Genomic DNA, 19077 nt, shown 5'->3' with positions numbered 1-19077 from the left:
TTAGTATTCTTGAGAGCTTAATGAAGAAAAGAGTACTTCGGAATAACAGGATGAAGATGTAGACCCAACAAAAAAGCGTTGCTTGCCAGAAAGTGCCTTTGTAATCTGGTCCCAGCCCATCTTATCAGTCTTTTTTAAAAATGAATTTTATTGCTACCTTTTGTTCTTATACCACCTGCATTTCCTATCATATCCCTCTTCAGTCTTTCTCTCACATAGATACTCCTTATAATGAAGAATAAAGATGAGAGGAAAACAAAGTTAGCAAAAGCAGGCTGGCATAGTACAAAGCAGCTGACTCTATATGGCACTGTATTCTGGACACAGAATCTCTCACCTCTGTTCAAAAGGAGGAGGTGCCTTTTCATATCTTTTAGTGCCAACCTTACTCATTATAAAGAGTCAAGCTTATTCATCATAATTTTGCATCATTCAGTGTAGCTCATTTTGTTGTTTCTGTTTACGTTGTTGTTACTGTCATTTGTGTGCTTTGTCTTCCTGGTTTGTCATCATGCATCAATTTTTATATCTTTCCATGATTTTCTGTAATGTCTATATTCTCTTCTGTTTGTTTGTATGTCACTAGTCTTGTTAGCATATTATTCCTTTTGGCAACTCTATATTACAGCCAAGTGAACCTTCTTGCTGCACCTCATATATAACATTCCTTCTTCCCTCTCCACTACCCCCCTTACCCCCATTGCTATAAAGGACTTTTTCTCACCTTTGCCATTATTTAAATGTATTTAAAGCCCAGTTCAACCCAACTTCTACTTCCTACGTAAGGCTTTTCTCTCCATCTGTTGCTAATGCCTCTCCAATCCCTCCTTCTCCAAGAATTACCTTACATATGCTTTGCATTTATTTTTGTATTTACTTAGGTATAAACTCCTAGCACAGCATGGCACATAGTAGGTGTTTAATAAGTGATTGATCAGATACCCAACAAAAAGGTGACTTGTAGGAAGGGGCCCAGAAACTCATGGCCTAAGTTATTGAAAACCTGACTTGGCTGACATCTGAGGTGATATCAGGATAACATACTGGTATTTGTTTGTCCTTTTTAGTAGCAGGCCATAAAGATGGGTGAGCTTTGTTGCAGGTAGATAGGGTCAAAGTCTTTTCTTCACCGAATCTAGTTTTAGGGGGATGGGATTCATTTCATTAATTTCATGATCCATAATTAAATTTTTATTCTCTCAAGATTCAAGTTTTTAGAAGACAAGGGAGAATCCTTTTCATTAAAAAAATGCCAGCAAATTCTTCCAATATTCTCAACTTTTATGTTAAGAAAGCCTTGCTGGGGCTTGCTGGGGATAGAAACTAGATAGTGTAGTATTACGATGTTTATCTATGCATGTGCTAAGAAAATGTTTTTGTTCATAGTAATTGATCTCCAAAAAATTGGAATTCCCGTATTCTGACTGTCATAGGAGTAGCTAAAAATCTCCCCGAGCCTTGCCTTCCTTGATTGGGGGTGGGGGGGGGGGTTGGAAGGAAATTGCTCTCATTTTGTTAAAAAAAAACTACATATACTCAAAACTTGGAAGACAGTTGCTGCTGTGAGAATTGTGTGCTTGTGAGGACTGCATTTTATTTGTCAAGATCTAGAGAGGAAGTTGACTCGGCCGCATTGGTAAAGCCTCCTTGCTCTCAGTGTCCGTGTTGGATTCCTATCTAACAGTCATTAATGCCTTTGGAGGCAGCATGGGGTATAGTGGATAGGGAATAGGGAGGGGTTCAAGTCTCACCTTTGATATTTGTTGGCTGTGTGACCTGACTTGTTAGTGAGCTATATAAATGTCTAAGAAACTTGCAGAACAGGGGCTGATCTACACTGGGGACTCTCAAGACCCAAGAAATTATAGATCTGGAGGAAAATTTTGTTCTGAGGGGAAAGAATATTCTTGAATGTCGTTTATTAGGACATTGATTTGGGGGGGGGTTTAAGTTAGACTGAGAAGAGTTCCCCATTCAGTAACCTTTCTGATATGCGTCTTTCACATCCTGTGGCCTGAGTCTGGCAGGCAAAGATGGTTATTGTTCATCTCCTGAGTACAGATTTACCTGCTTATCATTAGCTAGGTGGAAGGAAGTCTAGCCAGGGACATTTGCAGTGGAATGTAAACTCTTGGGAGGGCTTGGATGTCTTCTTTTTTTGTCTTTGAATCCCCATGGTTTAGCATAGTGCTTTGCACATGATAGGAATATAATACATATTTATTATATCAAAGAGGGCAAAGGGCAGTGTCAGAGGTGAACATTCGGTGTTGTGGCGTAACTGAAAGAATATATTAAGAGTAAAAATACCAGAGTTCAGAATCCACCTCCGCTTTTGACTACCTGTGTGACCTTAACCCCTCTCTGCCTATTTCTTCCTCTGTAAAATGAGGGTGAAGGGGACTGGTCTAGATTCTCTCTCCATTCTCTTTCAGCTGTAACATCCCCTGATGATAACCTGGTATAACCTAGTCTGGGACTCTTTGTGGTAGCAGGGACAGGGCAAGAATAGGACACGGCCATACTTCACTAGGTTTCTGTGACATTTGAATATTTCCACCTACTTTTTTGGTGGGGTGGGGGAGGAGGGGGAAGATAGAGCTTCTAAATTCTGCTCTCATACTGACCATCATTCTCTTTTCCCTCTATTCATCCTTAAGTGCTTCCTGGATGAAAAGAGTTTTGGGAATGGCAATAGAAGAAATGTTTACCCTGATCTATTAAGCACATTTTTAAAGTTTTCTCTAAAATCTGTCCCACAAACATTTTTTCTCCTAAAAGAAGGTATGGTATAGAAGTAGTGTATCAGTTTTGTTTTCAGGAGTGACGTACTTAATTGAGTTTGGGATTATGATGTGGTGAATATATTTGCTTTACCAGATGTACATTGGATCTGGTTAAAAATATCTGGAAAGTGAAGTCGCCTGTAGCTTGCCACCTTAACTACTGTAGCTTTCTGTTTTGCCCATGCTGGCTTTGCAGTCTGACATCATTAATTACAACCCCTTTCTTGTTTTTGTTCCAAGTAGTATATTGAGGGCTTTCATTTGGATTGTACAAGATGGCAGGAAAGAGGCAGCATGGTGCCACAGAAGGAGGGGGAAAGGATGGATTTGTGATCAGAAGATCTGAGTTATAGCACTAGCTTTACTCTTGCTAGTTGTGTGAACACCAGCAAATCACTTAACCCTTTTTCGTCTCAATATCCTCATCTGGAAGATGAATTTAAAACTTATGTGCCAAACACCGAGCTAAGTTTTGGGGATACAAATACATAAACAAAGGCAATCCCCATTTTCACTTGGCTTACATTCTTATAGGGAAGACGACACATAGGGGATGGTAGCCAGAGAAGGAAGGGCATTTTGGTCCAAAAAGCTATAGAAATGCTGAGTGAAGTCACAGGGAAATACATTGGCACACCCTATCCACGAACAGTGGCAGAGATGATTTGCACTTGGTTCCAGAACTGGAAAGGGAAGAGGGGTGGTGTGGAGATGAAGATTACATTAGGTTTGGCTAGGCAGTGGAAGAGAGTAGGGAGTGAAGTGGAACTTGGGTTGAGTCTTTCCTGAAAAATTAGTCCAGAAGAGTCAGTCCAGTAAAAGGGGGACCTCCAGAGCAGAAGTTCCTCTGGGGCATGGTTTCTACTGTAAGTCAATGAGACAGTTGTAGTAGGTGATCTCTTAAGTTTGCTTCCAGTTTCAAGTCTATAATTCTCAAGGTTGGGTGGGTTTAATTTTCTTTATCCTTTAACTTAAATGTCAGCAAAAGTGACCCCAATAAAAAATTGGTTGAGTTGACAGATAGCTTTTATTTGTGTGTAATCACTGAAGGACTGATGGTTGATCTGTTCTTCCTCTTCTTATTTACCCTGGTAAGCACTTGGATCAGTGAATGGCAGCCTGCAAAATAGTGTTTGCCCACTGTAAGCAGCGATCCTGCATTATGTTTTTCATTTTAAACCTATTATATTAATAGACATCATTATATTAATAAACACATAAACCTCATGTACTCTCTCTTCTTCCATGAATAAGGAGGCATGAACCAGCCTGGGTTGGGAATGAAGTAGATCAAAGCTCCAGTGCCTATTAGTGGGATCTAGCCATGAGGGACTGCCGTACTTCCAGCATGGGGTAGATAGGAGAACCCAATTTCCTCTTCCCATAGCTGTGTGACCTTGGGCAAGTCACTTAACCCCAATTGCCCTGCCAAAAAACCAGCAACAACAATTTCCCCTTCCCAGAAGCATCCCTCAGCTTCATCAGACTGCCAGAGGAGTCCACAAACAATTCAAGGTGAAGAACCCCTGCTGTAGGGTAAGAGACCTTGAGAATTTCCGGTGTGAGGACTCCCTCTATGAGTATGATCATGCACATCAGGCAGTCTGTAAAGAATTGCCTAGGAACCTAAGGGTTTGTGATTTGCCCAGGATTTCAGGGCTAGTGTAGATCAGACAGGACTTGCACCAAGTGAGGTCTATGCTCATGATTCCAAGGCCAGCCCTCTGCTCCCTGTTCTCTTCTACTCAATGGGTCAGAATCATCAGACTAGTCACTTGTTCCAGTAGCAGCTTCCCCTCATCTGAGTCTCTAGTCATATGGCACTTCTTGTCCTGGAGAAACCAACAGTTTAGTTTGGAAGAGGAGACAAGGTTTTTGTATTCAAAGTAGGATTATTATGGGAAAATGCAATTCTGTCAGCTTAAAATGCCCAAATTTGTAAAAATGAGGAAGTGGAACATTAAGAAAAAAATTTGGGTGAAAGAAAGGATACATGCTAAGAATAAAAACAAGCCATTAAAAATGGCTCTGCCTGTGGTGTGAGCCAAGTTTTTATGAATATCTTCTGTTTTTTTTAAAAAATGTATAATCATAGTTATCCCCAGAATCCTTCCTCATTCCCCTCCCAAGTAGCCAGCCATATAACAAATAATATTTTTAGTGTGTCCCCCAATGATTAGTACGTTCAGTACAAGTCTGAAAATGTGTGGCGTTTACCACCTATGGACCTCCTTCTTCCACAAAGGGTGGGCTGGGAGTCCACTGTGTCTTTTCTTTCAGAGAATCCCTACTTGAGCTATCATTTTGTCAGAATCATTTTTGATTTTTTAAAATGGGTTTGTTGCTCTTTTCATTTCCATTGTAGACACTGTGTATATTATTTTCTTGGTATAGGTCTTTCCATGCTGCTCTGTATTCGTCACATCTATCATTTGTTACAGCACAGGAATATTCCATTACATTCATTTACCATGATTTGTTTAGCCATTCCCTGACCAACAGGCAGCTATTTTAGTTCCAATTCTTTGCTATCATATAAAATACTACTATAAGTACTTTGATGTATATGAGAATTTTTTTCTTATTGATAGCTTTCTTGGGTGTAAGTCCAGTAATGGAGTTTCTGGATCAAAGGGTATGGACATTTTGGTCACTTAATTTACATAACTCCAAATTACTATCCAAAAGAGTTGCACTGTGTCACAGCTCTTCCCACAGTGTATTAGTATCCCTCTCATCCCACAGTCCTCCGACATGGGGTTATTGCCATTTTTTATCATCTTTGCCAATTTCCTGGCTGTGAGGTGAAACCTCAGGGCTGTTTTGATTCACATTTCTCTAATTATTAGTGATTTGGAGCATTTTTCATGTAGTTGTGAAATCTTTCATTTCTAATTTTGAGAACTGTTTGTTCCTTTCCTTTGATCACTTAGGTTCTGAAGTTTAAGAAATTTACTGTTGCACATTGAGTTTGCTGACCTGATACATATTTTATTCTTATCCCATAAATTTCTTTTGTATTCCGCTTTCCCATTTTACAAATTACATATTATAATATGTAATGTGTCATTTGGGAAAGGGGAGCATAAATGGGGTGTCCCATATACATGTAAAGGAGCTAGGATTTCATTCTTATAGGGTGTTCTTGGTGTGAAAACTCCTTCCACCAATGCAGTTGCCCCTTATAATCCCACTATGACTTAGGTAAACCGTAGGGATTTGTCTGAGTCATCAAAATGAAGACACTTGCCCCAGGACTGGACCACTAAAGCTGGGATTGAATTAGATCTTGAGGGTCACTTCCAACATAGAACCTGTTTGCCTCTGCCTCTCATTAGATGTATGATCTTGGGTGGGTCATTCCTAGCTTTCAATTTTCTAATCTACAAAATGAAAAAATTGGACTTACGTTATCTCTAAGGGCCCTTTCCAGCTTTGATCCTTTCATACAGATGACAGCAAAGGGAAAACTTGCTGTTTGAAAAGTTGAATGAGCAAGAGCCCAAAGTTAACTTGTCCGACAACCTGTAGACTTGGATCTCACAAAGATTGGTCTCTAGTTTTGTGTGTTGGAAAAGGGAGGCTGGGTGGATTTTCATTGACTTCTGGAGCTAGAAGGGGACCTGAGAGGTAATCTAGTTTAAACCTGTGGGAGAAACTGAGACCCAGAGAAATTTCAAGTAATTTAGTTAAGGTCATATGACAGAGGAGCTGGACCTGGAATTCAGCCCTCCTGATTCCTAGCCCAGTGCTTTTTGTATTGTAATTCCATGCTGATCTGTAGCCTTATTTCTAAGATGCACCCTTTCTTCTCAACATAAAATATGTTGGAATGAACACTGGATTACTAATCACTGGCATTGGAGTGTCAACTTTATCATTTGCTGGTTATGTGGTTTTGGCTTCAGACACTTGACTCAGTATTTTAGTTGTCATATGTAAAATGGAGTTAACCATATTCTCATAATTGATTCTAATGTTTTTAAAATAAGGAGAATCCTTATAAAGCAAAAAGGTGGTTGGAGGTGAGATCTGTTTACTGTGTGTGGTGTAGGTAGAGTTCATGCTTCTTATCCCCTCCAGTTCCACCTTATTCATTTGACAAATATTTGTTGAATCTACTGTAGCCATATTGCTACTGTATCTATAAAACAGTTACAGTATCTGTAAAGCAGGGCTGATCATAGCATTCACATTAACTACCCTTACTGAATGGTTGTAAAGAAAAGTAAGTACTTTCTGAACTGTGAAGTGCTATCCAGAAGTAAGTTTTTGTTATTGGAGGTGCCCAGTTAATGTTGATATTGAGCGATTGGATCCTAGGGAGAGATGGTAGCATTTGGAAGTGGAATAGACCCTAGTGAAAGTTTGTTCCTTAGATTTCAGGAGTATGTTGGCACCTTCCTGGAAAATGGAACCCACAGGATAAGCCATACTTATGGGGTACAAGATTGCAGTTACAAGTAGGGAAGGAGAAAGAAAGAAAGAGAGCAGCAGAGTAATGGAAAACAAGGATGGGGAATGAGGACAGTAAACTAAAGGAACTAGTACAATGCAACCAGTTATTATCTACATAGCGCATAGGTCGATTCTTGCCCTACTCACCTGAGCCTTTCTTTCCAGTGGTTAACACACTACCAAGCTTCTGTTCTGATTTCAGTAGGTGACAATGAGTTTTTAGCAATCCATTCATTATTTTAAAATCTAATAGAATTTCCTGCTGCTTGGAAGAATTTCGTGAGTGGGAGTTAGCAAGGGTAGTGGAAAATATGGTGGATTTGGAGTTCAAATCACCAGCATATCTGCTTACTTTCTGTGACCTTGGGGCAAATGACTTAATTTGTTTAGGCCTCTGTTTACTCATCTGTGAAATGAAGGGGTTAGATGAGATGGCCTCCATGGTTCTTCTACATCTCTAGTTCTATGGCCCTATGATTCTTTCCAGTTCTAAATATTTATAGATTTTATTTATTGGTCACCTACTGTGTGCTAGGCTCAGGGAATATATTTTTAAAAAGTCCAACCCTGTTATCACTCTTTGTTATTAATAGGAAGATTCAAGACAGAGTCTTGGAATAAATGGGAACACTTTTGTTTCTATTTAACAGCAAACAAGCAGAACCTGCCCTGCAAAAAGGAAAAAAGAAAAAGAAAAAACACCTTTGTCCCTTGATCCTGTAGGAGTTTCCTTTTTGAGGTATGTGCCTGTTACATAATGGAGTAGATAAGAGAGAGACCTTCTATCTTCTTCCCACAGCTCTAAATAGGTGTAGGTGTGCCTTTGGCATCCTCCTGATAAAAAACTATTGGCTCTTTGCTATTGAGGGAAACCGCCAAAATAAATTCACTCAGATGCATTGATATTGAGTAAAGATAAAACAACAAAGTCTTGGCAAGGATGGGTTTTTGGTTTTGGTGTCTCTTGCTCACTAGGTAAAGAAGAAGGCTGGTTATCAGGGCCTAGCACATTCCATGTTGCTTGAGTTTTGTTGCCGAAAATGGTACGGTCAAAGATTTGAAGAGTTGTTTTCCTGCCTTATAACTTCAGGAAGTTGGACCATTCCTCTGGCCTCCTAAACCTATTTTTGTTTATTTATTGAGGCCTGACATTGTATTTGGTGTTTCCAATACCACAGACAGAACAATGGAATCTCGTGCCTGTGGGACTGCCTGGTTCCCTCCGCCTCCTTTCTGGGACTATGTTCAACTTTCTTTTGGAGTTTATATGGGAGAGCTGGGCTTCTCTACAGTCATCCATGGTGCCATCTTAACTGGAAGTCCCCCAACCTAGTTACATTTTGAGTTTTTGGTTTTATACAGGTTTTCTTTTTTTTTTCTGACCTTAATAAACACCAAATAAAATGAGTATTTATGTATACAGAATAGAATAGAAGAGAATTTAATGAAACCATTTATTTAGATAACATACAGCTTGTTTTCCTTTTAAGTATAAGATAAAGTCAACATTTAACTTTTCAAGCTTTTTCCCTGTGAAGTTTTTAAAAATGCCTCAATGACTCCTGCTTTTTTTATGTTACTATGCCCCTCTCCTCACCTCTTTCCCTCACATTGGAAAAAAAGAAAAAAAAACCCTTGTAGCAAATGTGCATATTCAAGTAAAGCAGATTCCCACATTAGCCCTATCCAAAAATACATTTTTTCCTGACAGTTCTATCATGTCTTTTTCAGAAAATGAGTAGCCTGTTTCATCATTGGTCCTCTGGAATTATGATTGGTGATTGTATTCATCAGAGTTCTTAAATATTTCAGAATTCTTTGTCTTTACAATGTTGTTATTATGCTACAAATTATACTCTTGGTTCTGCTCATTTCATTCTGCATCAGCTCATACAAGTCTTCCTTGGTTGCTTGAAACTGTCTCTTTAGTCATTGTCTTCTGGTTTAATAATATTCTGTGTCTTGAGAGAGAAGGAATCTACAATGGGGAAAGTTTATTCTCCTGTAACAATTAAGCTTCAGTTATCTACAGTAAATTCTGGGTTGGCATCTACCTATCACCTGGCATACTTGGGTACCATCTCATTTACCTAGGCAATTGAATCCGTATTATAGGAATGTAAAATAGTTTTTAATTTGGCAAGGAAACAAAGGAATCAAAACAAATCTTGTTACATTTCAAAATTCTTAAAGAAAATTTACCATTTGGGTTTATTTATACCAGTGATCTCTTCTACTCTTTTCTTGGTCCAGATTTTATCAGTATGTGAAGCTATAGTTGTTTAGTAGTCCCAACTCTGCACTCTAGAGCAGTGGTCCCTCATCTAATGTATGTCAGAGGCATTACCCGTGACTTCCTGGCTTTAAGACTACCATCTACACCAGTAGTATCAAATGCAAATAGAAATGGGGAGCACTAAACTGTATATAAGGATCCCTGCAGGCTAAATATTGACTTAGAAAAGCACATGTTGATATTATTTATGTTCTACTATATTTTTATTTATTTTGTTAAATATCTCCCAATTACATTTTAATCTGGTTCAGGCTGCTCAGGGGAATGGGGAGCATGTTTCACAACTGTGATCTACACCATTATACTCTCTTCCATTAATGTCTGAAAAATTAAGTTGACCTTATTGAAGGTTAGGGTAAAGTCATGTATATCAGAACTCATAAGAAAAAGCAGCAGGAGCAGTGATTGACCCTTGCCTAGTGTTATCACTAAAACTAAGCAACTAGAATATTCAAGAGCACCATGGTGCTGGCGTTCTTTCTTGTTTGGCTTCCTTGATATACCATACTTGTGGTTTGCTTCCTGTCTTTTCTGTAATCCCTCTTCCTTACATTACTGCTCTTCCTCCTCCAAGTGTTGTCTTCCTTAGCCCCTCTGATCTCCCTATACTTTTCCCCTTGGTAATGTAGCCTACTCCCAAATAGCTTCAACAGCCACCCATGAGGACAACATTCAAACCTTTATCTCCAACCCTTAACATTATTATTCTTAGCTCCAGAATTATCTAAATGTTTTTTGGACATCTCAATTTGGTTATTTCAGTGGTACCTGCTCACAATCTCCTTGTCTGCTGTTTTGTGGTAATTATTCAGATTGAGATTCCTACTAGATTGTAAGCATTTACTGGGTCTCATCTCTCATTTCTTCACTCCTATCACTGCTTGCTATGCACTTGGTAAATAGCTATTGAGTTGACTGCGCAGTGAAGAAAATAATGTAGGGGAGGGTGGAGATGGTTAATGATTGGGATGGGACATGATAAGAGAAACAACTGAACCCTTAGTAAGGTGCCACTTGTTCTTAAATTAATTAAAACCAGTGGTTTTTTTTTAAGATTTTAAACATCTGTATTATTTGGTCTTCTTGCTCTTCTTAGGACAATTACTACTCTGAAAGAAAGCAGCCCTTCTCTTGCCTACCAACCCTGGACATAGGTCAGCCTGAGGTAGAGTTTCAAGTCTAGTGCTTTGTTTAGCCGATGAGAAGCAGGTAGTTGTTGAGTTTCCAGTGGAATTTCAGGTCGAGTTCTGGCCCATGTTAGTGTTTGCTTGTCATCATACCAACTTTGGTTTCTGAAGCTACTTAATCTTTATAGTCAGGTGACTGGATTTATAAAATGGAAAAGGAGAACAGACAGGAATGTTGTTACCCTAGGACAAGAGTTGTTGTGGTCCAAGAACTTTAAAATTTTTTTATAACTGTATTTCAGTATAATTGATTTACTTTGTAATCTTACATATTTTATTTTATGCACTTAAAGATTGTAAGAACCAAGATATTTTTGTTTGTTGTTGTCTTGTTCAGGCTCTAAAGAGATTTGGGGAGAGGGCAGTACTTAGAGACCGCTTAATAGCCAGGAAGAGTAACGTAGTGGTAGGAACTAGACATGGGGACTAAGGCAGTCTGGGGAAGACCATGGGACCCATTCTCAGGATGTCTTTATTTCTCATCCTGTTGATCAATCTCAAGGGAGAGAAATACTTACTGTTGTTAACTCTTCCCTTGAAAAGGGATCACTTTTTAGGTGGTGGTGGTTTATTTTCTGTCTCAAGTGGCTTCCTGGGTGATATGGCTAACATACTGTTATGCTTTTTCCTTTTTGCTTTTCTGTACTAATTTGGTGCAAGAAAGAGTTTGATTTGGGGAAGGAAGGGGTCCTTGGGAAGTGATAGCAGTTCTTTAAAAGAGCTTCAACAAACATTTCAGCTGAAAAAATGAATCAGCATAGCTTTTGTCAAGAGAGGTATCTATGTGTATACATACGTACATACACACATATATATTTTATATCTATATAATCCAACATAAATTACACAACCTACAAGACTGGAGAGACCTGGCTTAACCAGCAGCTTGTATGAAAAATGCATCTCAACCTTACAGTTCCTACAAAAGCTTTGGTTGTCTTGACAGAATTTATGGCTAGGAGGTAAGAGGTAATAGTACCATCATCCTCTGTCCATTATCTGAAGCTATCTAGAATATGTTATTAGTTTAGGGGTGCCACATCTTAAGAGAGATGTTCCCAATTTGGAACATAAGTTAGGGGACAGTGTCCAGAATGGAAGTGATTTTGAATCCCTGCTTCTGAGACAGTTTTTTGGAGAGATGGATATTTTCGCTCAGAGATGATAATAGATTGAGCCTGAAAACCCTCTTTAGAATTTTTAATTGCTGTGATCTAGAGGTAGAATTAAATTTTTGGCTTGATTCCAAAGGACATCTAGAATGAAAGGAAGGCATATTTATGCCCAGTATGAAGAAAAACTTCCAGACAATTAGAGCTGTCCGAAAATGGTGGGGCAAGCTAGCTTCCATTGAGGCTAGGTAAGGCTGAATGAATGATTTACTCTTTAGGCTGTGAAGGACATTCCTGGATTGAATGGGAGATTGGGCTAGATCAGCATCGTAAGTTGCCATCACAGAATTTCAGAATTTAAAAGGACTTCTGGGGCCACTTAGTCCAGCCATGACATGGACAAGAATTACCTAGTCTACAAAATCTAAAGCAAGTGGTCATCCAGTGAGGTGGAGGGTCTGGGGAGCACTAAGTTCAAAGGCAACCTGTTGGGATAGATGGCTCTTGTTGTTAGGAAAGCTAATTTTTCCCTACACCTTCCAGGTGCTTCTAGTTTTTGTCTCTTGGGGCCGGTCAGAACATGTCAGCCCTTCAGATATTTGAAGACAGTGATCAATATCTCTTTCTCCACCCCACCCTCCTTCTCTAACATAAATTAAATATTACACATGCCCCTTCCAGTTTTAATAAGATAAATACTAAGGCAAACAATATTTAACTTAAAAACTTCAGTGAAAAGTTAGTTCAGATTTTCTCAATATTAGTTTTGTTTTTAAAAGTCTCTTCATTTAACTGTGAATGATATTTTCTTGCAAGATTGAGGCGGGGTAGTAATATGGTCTTTTAATTTCAGAGAGCTTAAAATGACTTGGATGTTTTCAAGGGCTTAACTATCGTGTTAAAATATTTCTCCTTTAAAGGCCATAATCTGTCCAATATATCTGTTGTTTCTCATTTCCCCCACTAAGTAAGTTTATCTCTGTCCCCATATCCTCTTTTAAAACTGCATTTATATAAAAAATAGTTAACTTGTGAAAAATTCCTGAGTGACAAGTTAACAAGTTTTATTCCCCTCACCTGTGAAGGAAGCAGCCCCACCCAGCTTTACTGAATGAGAAGGGAAGTGATTTTTTCAAATGATAAAAAAGAAATAAAATTCCATGCCCTTCCCAGAGGAGGAGTCCAACAATTGAGAGAGGAGTGAGACCATATGTTGGTTTGTAAAAGGATATAGCTTGTAAAGATGTTTCCTTTGCTGCCTGTGATGAATATGGATGTGTTTCCCTTCTAGAGAGTCCCCGATTAAATGATGCAATTAAGGGCTGAGCTGACAGATCTAAATATAGGAAGAAGGTTTGGGCTATCCTGCCTTTGTGTATCTCAGTACACCCTTACAGATGTGCACTGCTGTTGTAAACAGCACCTGTTTAGTGAAGAGTTCAAAACGTCAGGAAAGGGGAAAGATCTCAGGAAAATGAGGCACATCAGGATTTTTATGATAAAAGGAAAATCAGATTTCTCCCACAGATAGCAACGCTCTTCCTCCCCCTCCCCGTTTTTACCCATGTACTTGGAACTTGGACATGCTTGTTTTGTTTTACTGGTTAATGGTTTGCCTTCTTAATAATAATAGAAGCTTCATAACTGGCCACTAGTGGAAATTTTTCTCTCAGTATTGTTTGCAAATTGTAAGGTTGACTTTTTTTTATTTCTAGAAGAGTGACTTAATCCAATAGGATGGGTATTTTAAAAATCATTTCTGTGATTAATGATTAGTTGTAATCTTTCTGCACCTACCCACCAATTCCCTTAAAATCCCAAATGATTAGGGAACATGATTTTTTTTTAAAAGTCCCTTTGGTTGCCTTCAGTCTTTCCTCTCTTTGAGGAAATAGACACTTAAAAGACTGACTACCAATCAGTTCTGGAGCTGAGGGTGAACAGAGATTAGTGCTCGAGCTAGGGGGAGAGAGAGGTGGGGGAGAGAGAGAGAGAGGGAGAGAGAGGCGGGGGAGAGAGAGAGAGAGAGAGAGAGAGAGAGAGAGAGAGAGAGAGAGAGAGAGAGAGAGAGTGAGAGAGTGAGAGTGAGTGGTATGTGTGTCAGAGCAATTGGCAGCTGGAGATTTTAGAAGGCTGTGTTGTAGATGGAAGGTGGTCTTTCCATTCTGCTTCTGAGGATGTTACGGGGTGCGCAGCTAGAGAGACATTTGTTTGGAATTTGGAGGGGGCAGAGAGGGAGATGGGGAGAGCTTCCTGATAGAAACATCAAAATGGATGAGAAGAGATAGCAAAGATTGAAATGCAAGATCTATATGTGTATAGCAGTTAATAAGAGTTCTTGTCCTCAAGAAGTTTAAAATCTAGAGAAGGACCTAGTACAAACAATAATATATTTAAACACAAAGAAAGACAAATGCTCATGTAATTGTATATCCACAGGTATATATCGTCAGTCCACTCCAATTCTTCAGTTTCATTAGGGATACCTGGGGTACTCAAAATGAAGTTATTTTAAAATGTCCTAGCAGACAAAAAATTTATATAATTGAAAGAGGAATTAGACTTTTGTTTAACCTCAAGGGCAGAGCTGAGAGCAGTCGGTGGACATTGCAGATTTATAACGGTTGGAGCTCTCCTGCCCAGTGTGATAGGCTGATTCTGGAAGGAGTAGCTTGTACCTCATTGGAGATTTTCAAGATAAGTGTGCACGGTCAGTTGCCATTTTTGTAGAGAAGATTCCTTGTTTCAGTATGTGTTGGACTTCTGTTGGCCTTTCACACTTGGGTGTTATGTGAAAATCATTCCTTTTCCGGTTCCTGAATCATCCCACCTCATCTAACTCAATTGTTCTAAGAGACCTCGCTGTGCATGCATCTTAGAGGCATCGTATCTTCTTTATAAATGAACTTAGAAGAAATAGACTTTCCTTCTTAGTATTCAAGCTATTGTGATTGACTGAGGGGTAGTTGCAGAGTAATTGCTGTCCTTTTATTATGGGCTCGAAACTAATGCTCTGCCAGGATAATGGAGGGATGCAGCCTCCAGCATCAGTGTCAGAGGTGCATGGATCAGATCTGTAAATTACTCCAAGCTGAAGTGTCTAAAACAACATGAAATGGGGATCATCAAAAAGCTGTAGTGTCTTACATGATCTCAGTAAATGGTTATTGATTTGATTTTTGTTCTAGACATCAATGGTCATTCTGGGATTGGCTATCCTTGGTATGTGGTAGGTTTCCTGTGGCAGGGAAGGGCACCTGGGGGAGAGTGGAAAGGATGGTCATTAAAAGAAGACTGAGTGACCATTTGTTGGGAAGGGTGTAAAGAAGGTCCTTTCTCAGGTATAGTTGGGGCTAGTCAACTCTTAAGGTATTCTGTTCAGTGCTGAAGTTCCTGGATTCACATTTGGGAATAAACTGTGAAGAAATACTTTGAACTGAAGAGCAGAGGAAGAAGGAAATGTGAACCAGTTTTCTTACTTTGCCTAACTAATGGGCATCTTTGTGTACAAATTGGATAAGTAAGTTGGGTACATTTTATTTAATGTTTGGAGGTATTTGAGTGAAGTCACTTGATACCAAGGGTGGAGATGGAGTGGTAGCTAATAGGATCATAGTATCACAGATTTCAAGCTGGAAGAAATCTTAACTCTAATGGCTCATATTTTAATGCTTTACAAGGTACTTCACATAAATTATTTTATTTGATCCTCTCAACAAACCTGTGAGGGTAGGTGCTGTTATCACCATTTCACGGAGAATGAAAGTGGAGGTAAAGTTCCTTGCCTAGGTCACACAGGCTATGAGTGTAAGGTAGGGTTGGAGCTCACATCTTCTTGCCATGCTAACCCAACTCTTTATTACAGATTACAAAATTGAGGCTGGAGATCGGTTAAATCAGTTGTTCAAGCTCACACAAGTAGCATTGGCAGTTAGCAGCAGTGCCAGGATCTGAATCCAAGTTCTTCTGATTTAATTCCAAAACCCAGCACTCTTTTGTTACTCAATACTGCCTTGCTGCAAGTGTCTTGGGAATCTTAAGGGATTCAAATAAATTTTAAAAAACTTAAGGTATCATTTTTGGTGAGAAAAAGGACCTCTAGATTGGAATTGGCACATTGTTGATCTTTAATTAACTGAATTTTGGAGATAACTAAGAACTGGATGGAGATAAGCCTTTGGGGATGAGCAGGAGTTGATTTCATCCAAAGTATTTAGTAAGATAATACAAGCTTCTTAGGTTTTGGAAATCCATTCAGTCCATCATAAACTAATTTTGTGTGGATGACATCCCAGCTACTCATCAAAACTTTATCTTGCCAAGAAGCAACTAGGAAAAGACTCAAAACTGACCATTTTGCTCTATCTAACCCCTTCCTAATCCAATCCTTCCTAAAGCCTCCTACTTCCTTTTCCTCTCGTCTTCTGCTATCTTGTATCCCCTAAGGGATCTCTCTTCCTGTGCAGATGGGAGACAACCAGGGAAAAGCCATAGAGTCGATGTTTAAAATAGTTAATAGACACAAAAATGGTGATAGGAAGATGTATATCTAGAAATTACTATGATGAAAAACATCACAAAAGATGTCAATTTAAAAATCCCATTAACATTGTTTTCTTGAAAAATGCTTGTGCTTTGGACCATAGGCATTTGCCAAGACCTTTCCTTTCCACCCCATCCTAATGCCTTCCCCTATACTGAAATACTCAAAGGAATCTGTGATGTCATGTATTTGTAAAGTGTTTCCACTGGTTTTTCAGCTGTTCATTGTTGTGGGATGCACTTGTGGCCTGGGTTCCAGAAGACTCTGGGATATATTTATTGGACATAGCCAGCACGAATTTGTTTTGCTTAACTTTACATATTTGTTACAAGGGTTTTGTTTTGTTTTCTTTTTCAATGGGGGGAATTGTGGGAGAGAGAGGTGGATTTTCATCATATAAAAATTAATTTAAAAAGTAATAGTGAGGGAGAAGAATAATTGGTCTAGAGTACGGGTGATAAGCAAATTTAATATTTAATAAAACATTCCCCAAGCCCACTATTTACACAAGCATTTGTTATTCATCCACACCTGACTATTCTGTGCCCAATATGTTACACACTTTCCTGGATTTTTCCTGACATCCAAAAAGAAGAGCACTTTGGCCATCCACCTGTCATTAAACCCCTCCACATGATCAGCCTATCTTCTTTTTTCTTGTACAGTTCCTTTTCTTCCTGTACTCCTTTGTGCACTTTCTCATCAGGCTATATGGTTCCTCCTCTCCACGCCCCATTTTGACTTTCTTTTATAACAAAGAAGAATAAGCGGTTAAGCAAAACTAATCAGCACAGCAACATTTGCTGGCGCATTCTATACTGGGTTTCACATCTCTGTTGAGACATAGGTGTTTCATCATCAGGCTTCTGGAGCCAAGCTTGGTCATTATAGTTAATCTCTTGGTATTGTCATTTACTTTATTGTAGCCCTTATGTATATTTTTCTCCTGGCTTTGCTTTCTTTGCTGTGCGTCAGGTCATACAAACTTTTCCCTTCCATTTCTTCACTAACAATTTTATTCTAATCTCTCTTAGTTATATCTGAAAACATTGATTCTGATAGAATTACTGCCTTCATTCTCAGACCTTCATATTTTCTGTTAGAGGAAATGATGTTGTTTCTATTGAAAAAAGTGTAAGTCAGAAATTGAGTATAGTACCCTTAATTCTATCAGACATTCATATATCCCACTCCAACCACCTATTCATACCAAACTCCTATGGACCCCAGTGTGTGTACACACACACAGGTACGTACATGTATGCATACATATATACATACATATACAAACACATGTGTGTATGCACACACACACACCCCCGTGCTCAGTTCAGAGTCAACCCAATATAGTATACTTTCTACATTAGCTTTGTGGCCTATACAAATCCCCTAACCTCTCTCAGCCTCAGTTTTCCCATATTTAAAATGGGGATGATGATAATAGCACCAATCTCACAGGTTTGATGGAAGGATCAAATAAAATAATATATGTAAAGCACCTTGTGAATTTTAAAGAACTGTATAAATGTTATCCTGTTACTTTCCTCCTCTGGGCCTCAGTTTCTTCATCTATAAAATGAAGGTGATAAACTAGCTTTTCTAAGATTATTTCTAGCCTTAAATCTCACACTTCTGAAATTGGGAACATAGAGAACGCTGTCATTTGCTGCATTTTAGAGCAAGGGTTTTGAACTGATTTTGTTTCATGGATTTCTTTGGAAGACTGGTAAAGCCCTTCTCAGAATAATTTTTTAAATGCATAAAATAACTTACAAAGGAAATCAAAGTATACTTAAAATAAAAAGATCATTTTTTTCCTCATCTAAAGTCACGGCCCCCCTGAAATTTCATCTGTAGTACCCCAAATGAAGAAGATTGGCTTGAAAGAAGACATAAAGTAGAATCAAACTTATGGAGTGAGTGCCTTAGAAGAAAAGAGTGTTTGAAATTTGCTCAGTTAAATTTATATATTTGAATGTATGAGTCTTTGACCTCAGAAAACTTCCAAGTTGCCAGAGAGACAGGGCAGCTTATTTTTATCACAGTCCCCATTCTCTGGGAGGAAGCATGTACTTCTCCATAATGTTGTTGTTTGCTCAAGTTTGTTTTTTTATCACAAAGATCCTTGAGAGAAGCTTAAAATGCTTCAACATTTCACATCATCATAGCATTCCAAGGTTGTGGTAGGGTCAAGGTGTGAGCTCCAGTTTTATAATGGAGAAAACTGACTCATGGAAGTCATGTCTTTTGATTATGGTTTCAAGCCATTGGTGGAGCTTCCTAAAATAGAAATTCTGTTTTTGACTTCGAAATGTGAATTCCTGCTTAACTAGACCATACTGCCTGTTTGTCTTTCTATGGTGAGAGTCATGTAAATTTCACTTTAGTTTCAAAAGCATTTATCATTAAGTACCCATGGACTGGGCCCCATGCTAGGAGCTGGACATACCGAAGCACAAATGAAATATAGTCCCTGCCTTTCAAGGAGTTACTAGGAGATGGGGGTGGAGGTAGAAACCATGAATCAAAGCAAAATAATGAAGTAATTTTGAAAGGGAAAGCAGAAAAGCTTCTTGTAGAAAGTGGGAGCTAGAGGTTTCAGTCTGAGATGATTATGTGTAGTAGGTACTTTGTTACTTCTCTCTGTCCATTGTCAGGAGGAAAATATAAACATAAATGGAATTTTTTAAACAAT

At 38.7% G+C, this 19077-nt stretch overlaps 1 protein-coding gene across 2 annotated transcripts in view; it reads left to right on the top strand.

Annotated features, from left to right (window-relative positions):
- SMAD1 (SMAD family member 1) overlaps positions 1-19077 on the top strand; it is a 92862-nt gene that overhangs the window by 13731 nt on the left and 60054 nt on the right. The window contains exon 2 of one of the 2 annotated variants that reach the window (XM_036764740.1): positions 7895-7983. The exons of the other annotated variant lie outside the window; for it this stretch is intronic. The gene's annotated coding sequence lies outside the window, so the exon portion shown is untranslated. The remainder of the gene's footprint in view (positions 1-7894; positions 7984-19077) is intronic. 2 annotated transcript variants of the gene reach the window in all.

This window comes from Trichosurus vulpecula, chromosome 6 (genome assembly GCF_011100635.1).
Source record: "Trichosurus vulpecula isolate mTriVul1 chromosome 6, mTriVul1.pri, whole genome shotgun sequence".
Lineage (NCBI taxonomy): Eukaryota > Metazoa > Chordata > Mammalia > Diprotodontia > Phalangeridae > Trichosurus > Trichosurus vulpecula.
The sequence above is the reverse complement of the archived record's forward strand: the minus strand, read 5'-3'. Positions and strand labels throughout refer to the sequence as shown.